This window comes from Charadrius vociferus, unplaced genomic scaffold (assembly GCF_000708025.1).
Source record: "Charadrius vociferus isolate BGI_N301 unplaced genomic scaffold, ASM70802v2 scaffold218, whole genome shotgun sequence".
NCBI classification, from domain to species: Eukaryota; Metazoa; Chordata; class Aves; order Charadriiformes; family Charadriidae; genus Charadrius; species Charadrius vociferus.
The window spans coordinates 3,475,564-3,489,550 of NW_009650084.1; the positions used below are offsets into that span (position 1 = coordinate 3,475,564).

The window sequence follows — 13,987 nt, forward strand, 5'->3', positions numbered from 1 at the left end:
TATGATTCTATGATTCTATGATTCTATGATTCTTTGATTCTATGAAATGCCAAAGGCTGAAATATGGGGTGAAAGATCTTCCAGAAGCTGCCTGAACCTAGGACAAGGAGGAAAATAGTTTTAAAAATGTCTAGCATTTAGCTGAGGTTAATAATAATAACTCACTGTGTCTCCTGAAAGTGTCATAAAGAATATTCTGTAAGAGTGTGTGTAACACTGTATATGCAACACAAGCTGAGTGAGGATACCATATGATATATGAAAGATTTACTAGACTCAAATAGTATTCAAGACAACAAACTTCAAAGAAAACTGAAGTTCGAGCTCGTCTGGCATTTTTCAATAAAACCTTTCCCCAGTCAGCATTTTCGAATAAAAGCAAGAAGGTTTTGTAGAATTAATTCACTCTTAAATAAAATTGACAGTAATGCTTATTGAGGTCCACAAGTGAGAGACCTTACCTGCCTTTTCAAATGCAGTGTGAGGACCTTAATTGCTATGCTGGTGTGCGCATATCCTGGCTAAGTAACACTGAAAGCTTTTGGATTCTGATTTACGTCTCTGAAGAATGGAGATGAACATAAAAGCAAAAATGGTTGGGGAGGACATAAAACACAGAAATGAAATATGTTCCTGAAATGGCAAAGGCAGGATAAAAAGAGAAAAATAATTACTACACAGAGTATTCTGAATTATCAGAGATTTCAGTTATTTACTGTCTGGATTACACCAGAAAAGCAGCTACAGAGTTTTAGGAAATGTAGTGACAGTGGGAAATTTACCAAGATGTATTAACTTATTGCAAAGTCCTGTTAGGAATGTTTTGTATCTTCAATGACATGTTTATATACTTTGATCTTCCTTCCTTTACCAACAAGCTGAAATGCGTAATAACAAAATGGATGGAGCTAACTTCTCATAGTACAGGATGTGACTTGAAGTGAACTGTGGAGCTGTGACAACTTGCAAGGGCGTGGTTTGCCCCATTTCTGAAATTAATTATTCTAAATGTGAAGTTTCAAGTGATTCTGAGCTTTGCAACCTAAATCTAAGTTCCGTTCCTCCTTATATCTCTTCTGCATACACATTTTCTGAGAATATTGGTACTGCAACTAATGAAGCGTGGCAGCATGAGAGCACAGTCAGAGTTGGAATTGCTTTTCCTGATGACTTTGATTTACTATGAAATTATATTGGAATTAGACTGACACACAGTTTGACTGGTAAGTTTTAATTGTACAAGCAAAAATCAGCAAGCTTTTGCTGATGCTGAAAAAATAAGTGGGCCAATTTAAATATTTTTAAAGGCCTTAAGGATTAAGTTACTGAGTTACTTGCAAGCTCTTGATATTCTGCAGAACAAAACCTGTTAAAGGCTGGTCTAATAGAAAAAAAAAAAACACAATTCCTGTTCACACTCTAGGAAGTCTTGTATAATGCCTTATTTATGCTGAACTTCTTTAATTATAAGGTCACAGATTTTTTTGTTGTATACATCAAATAGAATATTCAATTTAGATCAAACACTATTTTACCGAAAAGCAGGAAATAAAATGCATCTAAAAGAACTGCTTTTTGCCTGAATTAATGAGGGAAGGAAAGCTACAAAATAGAGTCTCTGAAAATCAGCAAACGTAGAAACAGAAGTAAAGCTGTCAGCTCATCTGGGAACAGTCCCAGAACTAAATGAGGTCAAGCAGGAGGACTTTAATGGGCTTCACTGCATTTTGGATCGAGGTTCTTAGTTTATTCCTCTTACCAGTGCATTTTCACCTTTTCTGATTGATATTTTACTTTCAGCTCTCCATACTTTGCTTCTCTGTACATAAAAAGTCCAAATGAGGTGACACCTGAACAGTAGCATCTGATGAAAGGTTTCCTGCCAGATGTGAAAAGATGTTCTTTTACTTCATTGAAAATTTATGCTCCAGGAGAGTAACCAAACTAATAAAATCTAATCTAAACTAATCTTTTAGATTGCAAGCCAGAGCACATTTTCTAAAATTCTGCTTCTGGCAACCCTGGAAGAGTCAAGCAATCGAGGGACTAGATCAGGCCTACATTTCTGTAGAACATCAGACCTATGAATGGGGTTTGCCTTTCCTAATTATAGATTGTAGACAACGTAAATGACTACATCTGACATAGAAATTTGAAATACTTTCCACAGTTAATAGGTATTTACAGGCAATATTTCATCTGACATGGTTTGTATGTCTGCTTCAAGGTGTTTGTCTACTGCATGTGATTCATCTACTTTTTTCTACTGATTCCTAAAGGAGCTTTAGGGGGCCAGCTCTGATATGTGCTATTATATATAAATTTAATTGAAATTAATTCTGTGCTAAATGCCTTTTCACTTTCAAAAATGAGAGATTAAATATTGCAGGATGCTTTGGAAATATCTACCATCTGAATAGGACAGGATAGGATAGAACAGGACAGGGTAGGATAGGATAGACTAGTTCCAGTTGGAAGGGACCTACAACGATCATCTCAGCCAACTGCCTGAACAAAAGTTAAAGCATATTATTAAGGGCAATGTCCAAATGCCTCTTAAACACTGACAGGCGTGGGATACCAACCACTGCTCTAGGAAGCCTGTTCCCATAGTCAAACAGCTAGAGTTATTATCCAGTTAGCTGTACATAAACCTACTTGCTCTCTTTCCCAAAGGCAAGTGAAACTCACATTTTCTACCTCTCAGAATAATACTGTCAGCTGGACATAAACATTATATACCTTTCTTTTAGAAAATTTTCATTTTATGAAATAGGATTCAAAACTCACTAGATAAAACAAAATGTGAATCTCTAAACTATGAGGAGATGGGTTTTCTTTATTCTGATTTCTGGTTTGAAAGCTTTTCATAGACATACAAAAAGAGCACATTCAAAGTTCATGGCAAAACCCCTCAGATACTGGAAAATTTTGGAGAAGGTCTACTGTAAATGCCTTAATTGTTACTCCTTTGGCATTACCAGCTGCATTGCAGGGAAGAAGAGAAAAGCCTTGCTAAATATATACTTCCACCTACTGGCACATAAATATTGCTTTCATAAAGACTGTTTGTGTTTTTCAACTCTCAGCCTTTTGGCAAGTATATCTTAAAGACTAAAACATCTTCCCACCAGTATAAAGATTCTGTTGCATCATGTCATTGCTTCTAATTTCAAACAGTGCTCTAGATTGTTAATCTCACTCCGAAGCCTTAGCATGTAGTTCACCAGTATGTATATTACAATTTTCTCCTTTAATTTCTTACTAGTATGAACTACAGTCACTTCAGACTTTCTTTGTACTAAGCAATTCACTGTGCTTTTCTCTACATCCAATATTATAATCTATTCTACAATTTCAGAAGTAAATTTTTATGCCATACGTTCTTCTCAAACATGCATACTCTAAGGAAGAGTCAGCATTTCACTAGCTTTCTTAATTCATGCTGTTTCTTTATTCTGAAATTGACAGTGTAGAAATAACTTCTGAGTAGATCTATTTAAGGATGGCATTGCAACTGGTAAGACAGAAAAACAACCAGAAGCCTCACTGGAAAAGATAAGTTAAAAAATGATAAACAAAATCAAACAGTCCTTGGGCCCAGACAAAAACGGTTTCAGAGATGCAGGTACAAGGTGAGTGCAGCAGTACAACATCCCCGTACTCCCAAGCTTTGATTAATTTGAGGCTAGTTGACAGGTTTTCCTAATATAAGTTCATAAACAGTTTCAAGGCCACTCAAGGTCAAGGAATGCATATGTTCAAACACGGCTTTGCATGAAATCTTAAATCGGATAGAATGGGCTGAGGGTAGCCAGAGTGTATGTATTTGAATATTTCTTGTTTTGACTTATATCAGAGTAAGAGAAGATCACAGATTAAAAGTTGTGATTAACTTCTCACATGGAGGGAAGAATTAACAAAACAGTCATCTGTTTGCTATGACTGAAGAGCTTTTGCAGATATTTTTTCTGAAACTCCTTTGCATTGATTCAAAGCCACTGTGGAGTGAGATGATGACCCCTCAGAGAATAAAAACTACTTAAAAGACATGAAGGAATGAATAAAATAAAAGGCCAGTTTCTGTAAAGAAATGGTAATATGTTAACTCCTAATCAGTATTCCATCTGATTGTCTTCAATGTCTTTTACGATGAAAATAAATGAGTATGGAAAAACATATTGACAACGTTACCTCTATTCAATACTGGAAAGTATTGTGGGGAATGCCAGCAAAATAATTAAGTAACATAATTGCAGGTAAAATACATTATAAAAAAGAACAAAATAATGTATGTCAGGAAGAAGGCCTGGTTAGTTGTAACATGTAATGGAGAGAGTAAAGTTTGGTATCTTCAGTGGAATGAGGAAAAAGCCCACCTCATGTACAATTACAATAAAATATGAAGATGTATTTAGATTAGAAATAAATAAAAAAGTGGTATCAGTAGAGGTGAATCGATGATGTATTCCAAATTGTACGGGTACTTTATAACATTAATTCAGGCAAAAATAACCGACAAGAAAATAAATGAATGCTAGGCAAGAAGGGTAGAGATTGTGCATATCCTAAAAAGAAACATTTAAAAATGCTACATCATTTTTCTCAGGAGGATACTTAAATATCAAGAATGGAAGAGAAAGCAAATTTTATCTCCAAAAGATAGGAAAGATTTGTTTCAGAGGACAACAGGAAGGCACTTCGAGCAGTTGCAATAGGAGCATTGTCATCAGGAAGGAAAAGCCATCTCTCTAGCAAAGCTTCCTATCTGCCTCTGCAGAGTATGTACTGATTTCATGACGAAGATACACAGGTTTACCCTGTGTAACCCTGGGAATGAAGGAGGTGTAGGGTTCGTGATTTACCGCTAGATTGCTCTCATTTTTTTTTCCAGTCAGATAGTTGGCATGTTTACTTTCAAAGGCAGCAACCAGTCAGTTACTATTGGACTTTTGCAATATATACCTTTATAAGTATTTTTACATCTCTACATACATGCAATTCTTTACATGTTTACATATATCTATGCTTATATAAGTAACACTTGGTGTCAGTGAAACCCAATTTATTGTAAGTGAAGATGGTATCATGCAATCTTTTCTGTAAACTTACCAAAAGTCATCTCAGATTCTCTCCTGCAGGCTAATGCTAGCCAGAACTTTTCACCGGGTGTCTTCCCAGCTCCTTACTGAAAGTGGTTCCAGAGTTCTATTTCTGTGATGTTTAGAAACTTTTAAAATTTCAGCTAAGTTCATCAAGGTCTGATTTCTCAATCTGCCTAATATTTACTATGAATACATTATTTTTTTCTTTTCTTTTCATAGTTGAAGGAAAAGTAAGGACCAAACGTATGACGTATTAATTTAGAGTTCAGCCATGAAGCCTTTGCTGTGGCATCACTAAAATTAATGAGATTGCTAACAAATACACGTGTGTAATTTCTGCTTACAAAGATCTGAACTCACTTTGGAATTTTCAGTACGTGAAGGGTGCGTAATCAAAACCTATGACTGCAAGCTTGATTTGTTCTGATAGACTCTGTAAGTACCTTAGAGCTCTCTTAATATGCACATGAATGTTTGCATCTGCAGGACATGCATGCATGAGCGATTGGATCTGGAGACGTCAAGACTTTATGCTTCATCATCAAGAAGCGTTGTGTGAAATGATGCTTGCTGTTAGTTGTTCCATATGTGTTCGTTACTTTATACTGCTGTGCTGTGGCCATTTCTGAATGCAGATTCATATCCCTAAAACACCTGAATCTGCCTGCACTTTAACTTGGCAAACATGCTTATTTCCACTGCAAGGTACAAAACTGCAGGGCATGAAAGCCTAATAAGAAGATTAAACACTGGTTATAGTTTCGATTCACTTTGACAAGAAGCTTTATTTTGACCTGTAACTCAACAAACGGCATCCTTTTGCTGCATTCAAGGTCATCTGCTGTTCCCTAGCAGAGCTTACAAAAATATACTCTACAGAAAAAATGCAGTTGTGCACTGTGCTTTTAATGGTGCATTTAAAAGTATGTAAGGTAAGGTATATACATAAGGAATAGTGCAACACTAACAGTGTGACAGTGGCACAAAAACTAGTTCGCTTTTTTAAAAAATTCAGAATAGCAAGAGGTAGGCAGTACCACGTGCTCAGGTCATTTATGTACACTGAATAGCTTTTGAAGTTTAAAAATGCACACGCCAATAACTGCAATCAAATCTTTCTTTGTAAGGCTCGCCACTGTAATATAACCAGAATTACACTAGGTAGCTTATTACCCTATGGTTTCTTTATGGAAACTACCGTTAACAGAGAAAAGATGGTATGGGAGATTTGACTTCTTGCAGGAAAACTGCAGGAAGAGAATACTATTTAGCAGAATGTCAATAGCATTGACATGGGAAGATGACTACATTGATCTGTACAGGAATTATACCACAGTGAAACAGGCAATCTTTGGCATACAGAAGCTGTCTTAATTTTGTATATATCCTCATTATGAAGTCAGTGGAGTTTTCAATCATATCAGAGAAATATATAACCTATACTGTAAATGCTCTGGGAATAAAGTGGAACACTTATCTGCTGTTAATCAAAACCACTTTGGGATGCACCAGCTAATGGGTGACAAGCTGACTAAATACCACAGATAGAAACATTCTACACATCACCTTGGGATGTATTTTCAAGAGAGAAGGATTTTCTATGTTAGAAAGTACTTTTTCTAAGTTGCAGCATTCATTTGCTATTTCAAAAGATATTCTGTTGGACTAGCTATACCTCTGCCTGAATATTTTGGAAAAAACATGCATGGAACCATTTCAAAATTAGATACAGCAGTCAAATTTTTTTTATGCGGAAAGGACTATTTCAATTTCATAGTGGGTAGCATCTAATAGAATGCAATAAGTTAATCATAAGCTGGCATTCACAATGATTTGGTGTATTTTTATCTCACTATTTATTATTTTCTGTTATAATAAAACCTTTTAATTGGAAGACCCTTGTGGATACACAGTCATCTATTGAAGTGCTTGCCCTGATTAAGATAATTTCAAAGAGCATACAAACATATATTAATGTAATATTATTCACTACTTTCCATCCATCTTTTTGTGGCAAAATTAATGTAAAGATCATGAAAGGCTGAAATTTTAAAATCTACACTGACCTAACAAGTAGTTAAATATCACTTCGCCCATTCATTAGTACTCAAACACAGCTCCACAGATTCTCTACTGTGTTCTCCTTGTTGCTCAAGTTATTTTAGTTTACTGTTAGTAATGATCACATTGTTATGGGCAATGATAATGGGAGAATCACTGAAACAAAGGGCTGAGTAGGGGATGGAAACAGTTAAGAAAAAAAAAAAACAAAAAAAGGAATGAAACAGAATATGTAAATTCTTCCTCTCTCTTCATAACAGAAAACTTATTCTTGGGTCTTCATATGGTTTCAGCTTGGCAAGTAATGTAGCTCAAGGGAAGTGGTGGACCCCCTCTACCTGGCACTTGACGGATCATCTAGAGCACTGCATACACTTTTGTGCCCCCAATTCAGCAAAGGCATCAGCAAACTGGAGCAAGTTCAGCAGAGGCCATGAGAATGATGAGAGCTGGAGCGTTGTGAGCAGAGGCTGAGGCAGTGGGACTTGTCCAGCCTGGTACAGAGACAGTTTCAGAGGCATCTCACAGCCACCTGGGTAGCTAAGGGCTGGGGGGACACACATGACGACTAAGAGGAGGTAGTCAGGCCCTTCACAGCCATGCATGGCAGGGGATGACAGATAACAGGAATAAGCTTAAATAAGAGAGGTTCTTGCTAGATATAAGAATAATTTTTTTTACCAACACAACAGGCAGGCAGTGGGACAGGCTGCAGGGAGGCTGTGCAGTCTCTGTCTCTGAAAATTTTCCAGTACCTGACTGGGTAAAGGGCTGAGCAACCTGGTCTGATCTCACAGCTGGCCCTGAAGTGACAAGAGATAGCCGTAAGCACCTCTATAAGGGGGTTCTGAGGACTCTCTGTAATGAGGGTAGCCATTAACTCTGAATCCGTCATACAGGTATCAGCTCTAAGAAAAAGAGAGATGCATCGCGTTCACCACACTAAAGATGACTGGACGGTCTTGATTTAGGCCGGCTGGGGCCAGATCCAGTAAAGAATTTGTTTACATTTAAGTACAGTGATAGAACCCCAAAATCTCTTGCTCAGCAACCACTCAACACTGAAGCTGCTTTAAACTTCATTTTTTACTTTGAAGCTCTTCATGTGTGAACACGCCTGGCACAACAGCTCTCTGGGCAGAACAGTGTCTCAGTCCCACGCAAGTGCCATTAGATCACAAACTAGGAAGAATCAGCACTCAGCTATCGGTTATTCAAACATGTCTTCCTAACAAGGTCATTTAAAACACACTAACAAGGTCAGGACATTGACAATACATATAAGTTGTGGTTATTTTCCTATAAAACCAGCAATAATAATAGCATCCACCTTTTCCCACATGATATGATAACACTTGAAAGGCTCTGATAAACATTTCTTAGAAATTTGCCTTAAGTTTGAAATAAGGTTACATGTTAGACTAGACTTTTCTGGGTGTAAAGGCAGAAAAGGAGGAAAAGGAAAGTGGAGAGGGCCAAGAGTCTCCAATGTAAAATTAGGAATTAAAAATTTATTAGGCTGGAGATACTCAGAAAGAGGAGGATCATGTAAACCAGTTATTAAAGCATTCACTGATGGTATGGGAAAGAGGGATTATTATTTTCTCACCTCTTATGATTACTTCTAAGGCTTTTTGATAACAACTGGTAAATGTAAAGTGAATAAGCAGCCCTCTCTGTGTGGAAACGGTAGCACGCCGTGATCGTATAGTGGTTAGTACTCTGCGTTGTGGCCGCAGCAACCTCGGTTCGAATCCGAGTCACGGCATCGCCCCAGTGGTACCACCGCACACGGGCTCTGCAGCTTTTGCTCAGCTGAATACGAGCCGGCAGTGTGCCCAGGTGGCCAAGAAGGCAAATAGCATCCTGGCTTGTATCAGAAAGAGTATGGCCAGCAGGACTAGGGAACTGATCATCCCCTTGTATGCGGCACTGGTGAGGCCCCACCTCCAATACTGTGTTCAGTTTTGGGCCCCTCACTACAAGAAAGACATTGAGGTGCTGGAGTGCGTCCAGAGGAGAACAACAAAGCTGGTGCGGGGTCTGGAGCACAAGTCTTATGAAGGGTGGCTGAGGGAACTGGAGTTATTTAGTCTGGAGAAGAGGAGGCTGAGGGGAGACCTATTGCTGTCTACAACTAACTGAAAGGGGGTTGTAGAGAGGTGGGGGTCAATCTCTTCTCCCAACTAGCAGGCGATAGGACAAGATAAACAAGGTTACGCCAGGGAAGGTTTAGGATGGATATGAGGAAAAACTTCTTCACTGACTGAGTTATCAAGCATTGGAACAGGCTGCCCAGGGAAGTGGTTGAGTCACCAACCCTGGAGGTATGGTTTAGTGGTGGTTTTGGCAGTGTTAGGTTTACAGCTGGACTTGATGATCTTCAAGGTCCCTTCCAACCTAGACTTCAATGATTCTATGATTCTATAAATATAATCCACCTCAAGCTCAACATACAAGTGTTACTGGGAATTGCCTAGACTTTGATTTTTGTTTCCACTGCAAAGCTAGAGCTTGCCCGGTTTGACATTGTGCTATGTGTACCATCTCCATCAGAGAGCATGGATTTTGCACCCAGAATTTTAAAGCTTATGGGGTCAGCTCAGTATTACAAGGCCCAAGAGAGTAAGATGGCCTATTTTCTGGTGTATAAATTAAAATACATCCCTAAAATACTACATTAAGAGAACTTTAAAGTTACAAAGTCAAGGATTTAAAAAAATGGGACGTGCTAGACATGAAGGTTATGTAACCTTAATCAGTCTTCTTGTGAATGCATTTTGGGACTCTGTCCTTAATTGCATCTGTCCCAGCTGTCCCTATCCCTATTCTTTGACTATTTTCTTTAGTTCCCTTAGGCTTTTCTGTGCTATTTCTTTGACTTCGCTCTTTGTTCAAAAAGGCCTTCCTCCACTCTCAGCGAAGATACTCTTCCCCACTCACAGTCTTCCTGTGACTTGCTTATCCAGTTTCAGGCTCCTATTGCCCGAATGACTGCAAAGCAAAGCATCCCTCCCACTATGGTTGAGGCAGGGGTGGGTGGGTGGAGTTTTCAAAAATGCTTTCCACCTAGATTTTTAACCTTCTTTTGAAAAGGAAAGAACATGCGGACTCACATGCATATCAGGCAGTCGTCCACTCAGATATAGCTTCTGAATATCTTTATTTGTTTTAACCAAATTCAACAAAGAGGTATAAGCCCCAACTTCTACAAGTTTCATACAAACACCAGTACAGAAGAGAGATCTTCTTAATGCAGATCAGAGAAAAAGGCTTAGTGTTCATTCAATGCTTATAAGAGGTCAGAGAACATATCTGAGGTGTCCGTTACACAACTGCAGCGGTTTTACCGCTCACAGAGCAATGTATTTAACTTGGACGAAACAACTTATTTTATTCTTCTCTTCCTCTTGGAAATAAAACTCAATCTGGAGCAGACAGTCAGTATGGAAAATTTCAGCTTAAATGGTTAAGATTTGGCAACATGATAAAAAACTCAGAACAGGGACTTAATAACAGGCAGCACTAGAGTCCCACCTGTAATTATCCATTAGTGAGAAACCACAAAACGTTTCCTTGAGATGTAGAGAAAGTAGTTGCATCCAGACAGTTTAGGTTTTGAGCTGAACACTAAGGTAGTGTTTACAGATGAACACTGATTAGAGGAGGATCAGAAAACTTTCCACAATATAGGGATGGAATGTGCTAGCCAAACAGTTGCCAGCAGAAGTCTCTCATCTCCAGCCTAGTAATGACACAAGCACTATTTCTGCTTTAATTATATATGTGACAAGGTTGGTTTAGTGCAATAATTATACACCATTGCTACCAATAATGCTTTACAAAAATAGAGGAGGAACCAATTCCCTTTTCATGGAAAGCTAAATCCCCAGTGTTTTTAGTAAAATCCATTGTGGATTCCAGAAAGCATCTGACTGCTCACAACTCCAGATAGATCTTGGATAGATTTCAAAACCATGGTTTCTCACATAGGCTGAATGGTGTTATGATAGTGCAACTTGGACTGGTTTCGTATTAATGGATATCATTAAGACACCAACTTTTTAATACCTTTTGTACGTTGTCTTTTTTTCTCTTTTTTGTTCAGAGTATTCTCAATGTCCTTGATGTAAACTTTCTTTGTGCCATACTGTACTAATCTTCTGCACATGTTCCTCTAGCCTGTGCAATTTCATTTCGGTCAGCATTATTTTTGTCCTCTTGGCTTCTGTAACCCACTCACTGAAAGATGTGTCCTGTTCCTTACAAGACAGGCTGCAATGCCCAGAGTGGAACTTATTAACCAGGATAAAACCAATGTATTCATACCAGGTCAGCAAGGGGCAGGGAGAGGGGGGTGGAAGGGAGAAAAGAAGATGACAGTGAGTAGTAAGAATGGCTGAGCCCTGGTGGTGGTTGCTGCAGGGACAGAGGGCCTATGTGGGAAGAGTGGCACAAACGCAAGCCTGAGGAAATAGAGTGTTCCTCAAGCAAACGGAACAAAGATGAAGTGCCCAGCTTTCAAAATACCAAGGTGGAGACAGGCCTCATTGCATGGAGAAAAGAAAATACAATGGTTTTACCTCATTATCCTGGTAGAATTCCTTTTATGTATTTATTCCTTCAAAGAAAGGGCAGCTTGTCTTGACAGAAGGTATAATTTCATGACCAGCAACATGGTGCAGTGGGAGAGATGTTTCTCCATCACTGGATCCTTTTGAGCTCCAGTGGTAAGGAATATGATGAACTGTACATCTTCACTGGTTGATACAGCCTTGCTTTGCAGACTAACTGTATGCCAAAGGTTACTTGTGATTACAGGGAATTCATCACTAATTAGCAATCTTCCCAAGTAAAGACAGGCTGTTTTATAACTGTGTATCACACTCATATATGGCTGTTCTCACTTGACTTCATAGACTAACATTCAACATATTACAAATTAAACAATGCGTTTCCTCTTCCAGCTCAAATAAACAACATTTGGTACTCCTGATCACAGGACACAGGAATGACTGCATTCATCCCTGATCACAGAGTCTTAAAATTATGTTTTCTTCTTCATCAGTGACTGAAAAATTCCTATAAACTCACAGAAAAGCAGTGTCAGCAGAGGTTAGCGGAGTCCAACTCCTTGTGCTGAGGTCTTTCCAGGGTATGTATTTTGTCCTGGCTAGGTGTTAAACTAGTTAAAGCCAATTGAATACCTTCCAGAACTACTCTGAGACACTAGTTCCACTGTGTCACTGTCCTTAAAGATAAGACGTCCTCCTGTGTGTAACCAAAACTCTTGCTGGTTACATCAAACTTCATTCTCTGTGAATAGAAGGTGAAAAACTGATTACAAATCCTCTTTGTAGAAACTTTTTATACCTGAAGCTATTAGCTTCTTTTTCAAGTTTGATTGAATCTAATTCCTTCAAATTTACTTAATGGGTGGCTTTTTCAAAGCCATTTACCATTGACAGTGATCTCCTCTAGACTTCTCCCAATGCCTCTGAAGTTTCCTCATAGTGGGGTAGCCAAAATCTGGAGCAATATCTTGCAAGTGGATGCAATCCTCTTTAACTGCCATCAGGGCTACATGATGAGGACATAGCATATATTCCTTGAGCCCAGATTTGGTAGGGACAGCACTACCCAGGCTCTAGTCTACAGAGGGTTTTCTCTACTAGCAGTACTGGACTGATTCCAGAGCTGGACCAACTCTAACAACACTGCTGTCCTCACGGTTGTAGTTCTTGCCACAGCTTGCCACAGCTTTTACCTTCCATTGTCTCCTCCTCCTTCTGCTTTCCTGATACAGTGCTAGCACTTCATGGGGTCTAGTGCAGAGCTGTGCATGGAACCAAGACCAATGGCAGGACCTAAGGTGAGTGCTACCAACCCTCTGGTAAATCCATGCTTGCCATATACCAGCTGATGCTTCCACAGCAAGGAGGTCTGTTTAGTGAAGAGATAAGGAGGTCTGTTTGCTCTCCCCAGCATGGATACTGACGTATAAGATTTTATTCTTGCTGGTTGTAAATGATTTTAAAGAAGAGTTTTAATGTTTACCTCTGAGGAAGAGAAGAGGGAAAGATAGGCTACATCTGGGTTTATAACTTTGCAAATCTTATTGTTATTGAGCAGTATGTGCCACAGCAAATGATGCTGGCAGGATGGAGATCCTCCTTTTGAGTACATAGCAGACCACTTGGTGCTAATTCTGTCTTCCTCACGTAACACTGGCATTTTGTAAAAGCTGGCTGTGTATTATGTTTGGACATCACCATTTTCCTCTTTACATGCACCTAAGAAGTTAAAACTGGATCTGATTAAGCAGCTGGTTCAGTTTTTAATGCGTTCCAACAGCTCCATGTGGGACTGACCCACCCTTCAGGAGGGGTAGGGTATCTTGTACTAGTGATTGCTTTATTTCTGCTGCTAAACATATTTGACTTTAAAACTGGACTCTGGTTTAAGAATCAGATTAAATGGCTCTATTCCCTCATCCACCAGACTGCCATAGTTGGAGAGCTGAGCTATCCTATTCCTGTGGGCATGTCTGAATAAAGCAAGAAACCCCACCTCTCTGGTCCAGACAGATGATCTTTCTGCTTTGTGTTAAATGAATAACCTTTTCCAAAATGCTAATTAACTATATATCTGTCTTTCCTTTTGCAGACAGGTCAGAGTTTGTTCTGGCATTTGACAAGCATAAATGAAGAAGGCTTTAAAAAAGAAGACTCTGGAGAGGGCTTATTAGTTGGGTTAAAGTACCAAACACAAACACAGTTGCACGAGTATGCATTTTGTTTAGAAATTACTCAGATTCAGCT

The 13,987-nt window shown here is 38.8% G+C and overlaps 1 non-coding gene across 1 annotated transcript; it reads left to right on the forward strand.

Annotated features, from left to right (window-relative positions):
• The first annotated feature begins 8,862 nt into the window (after positions 1-8,862).
• Positions 8,863-8,934, forward strand: TRNAH-GUG. The gene has a single exon. It is a non-coding gene; the product is annotated as a tRNA-His (tRNA).
• The last annotated feature ends 5,053 nt before the right edge of the window (positions 8,935-13,987 follow it).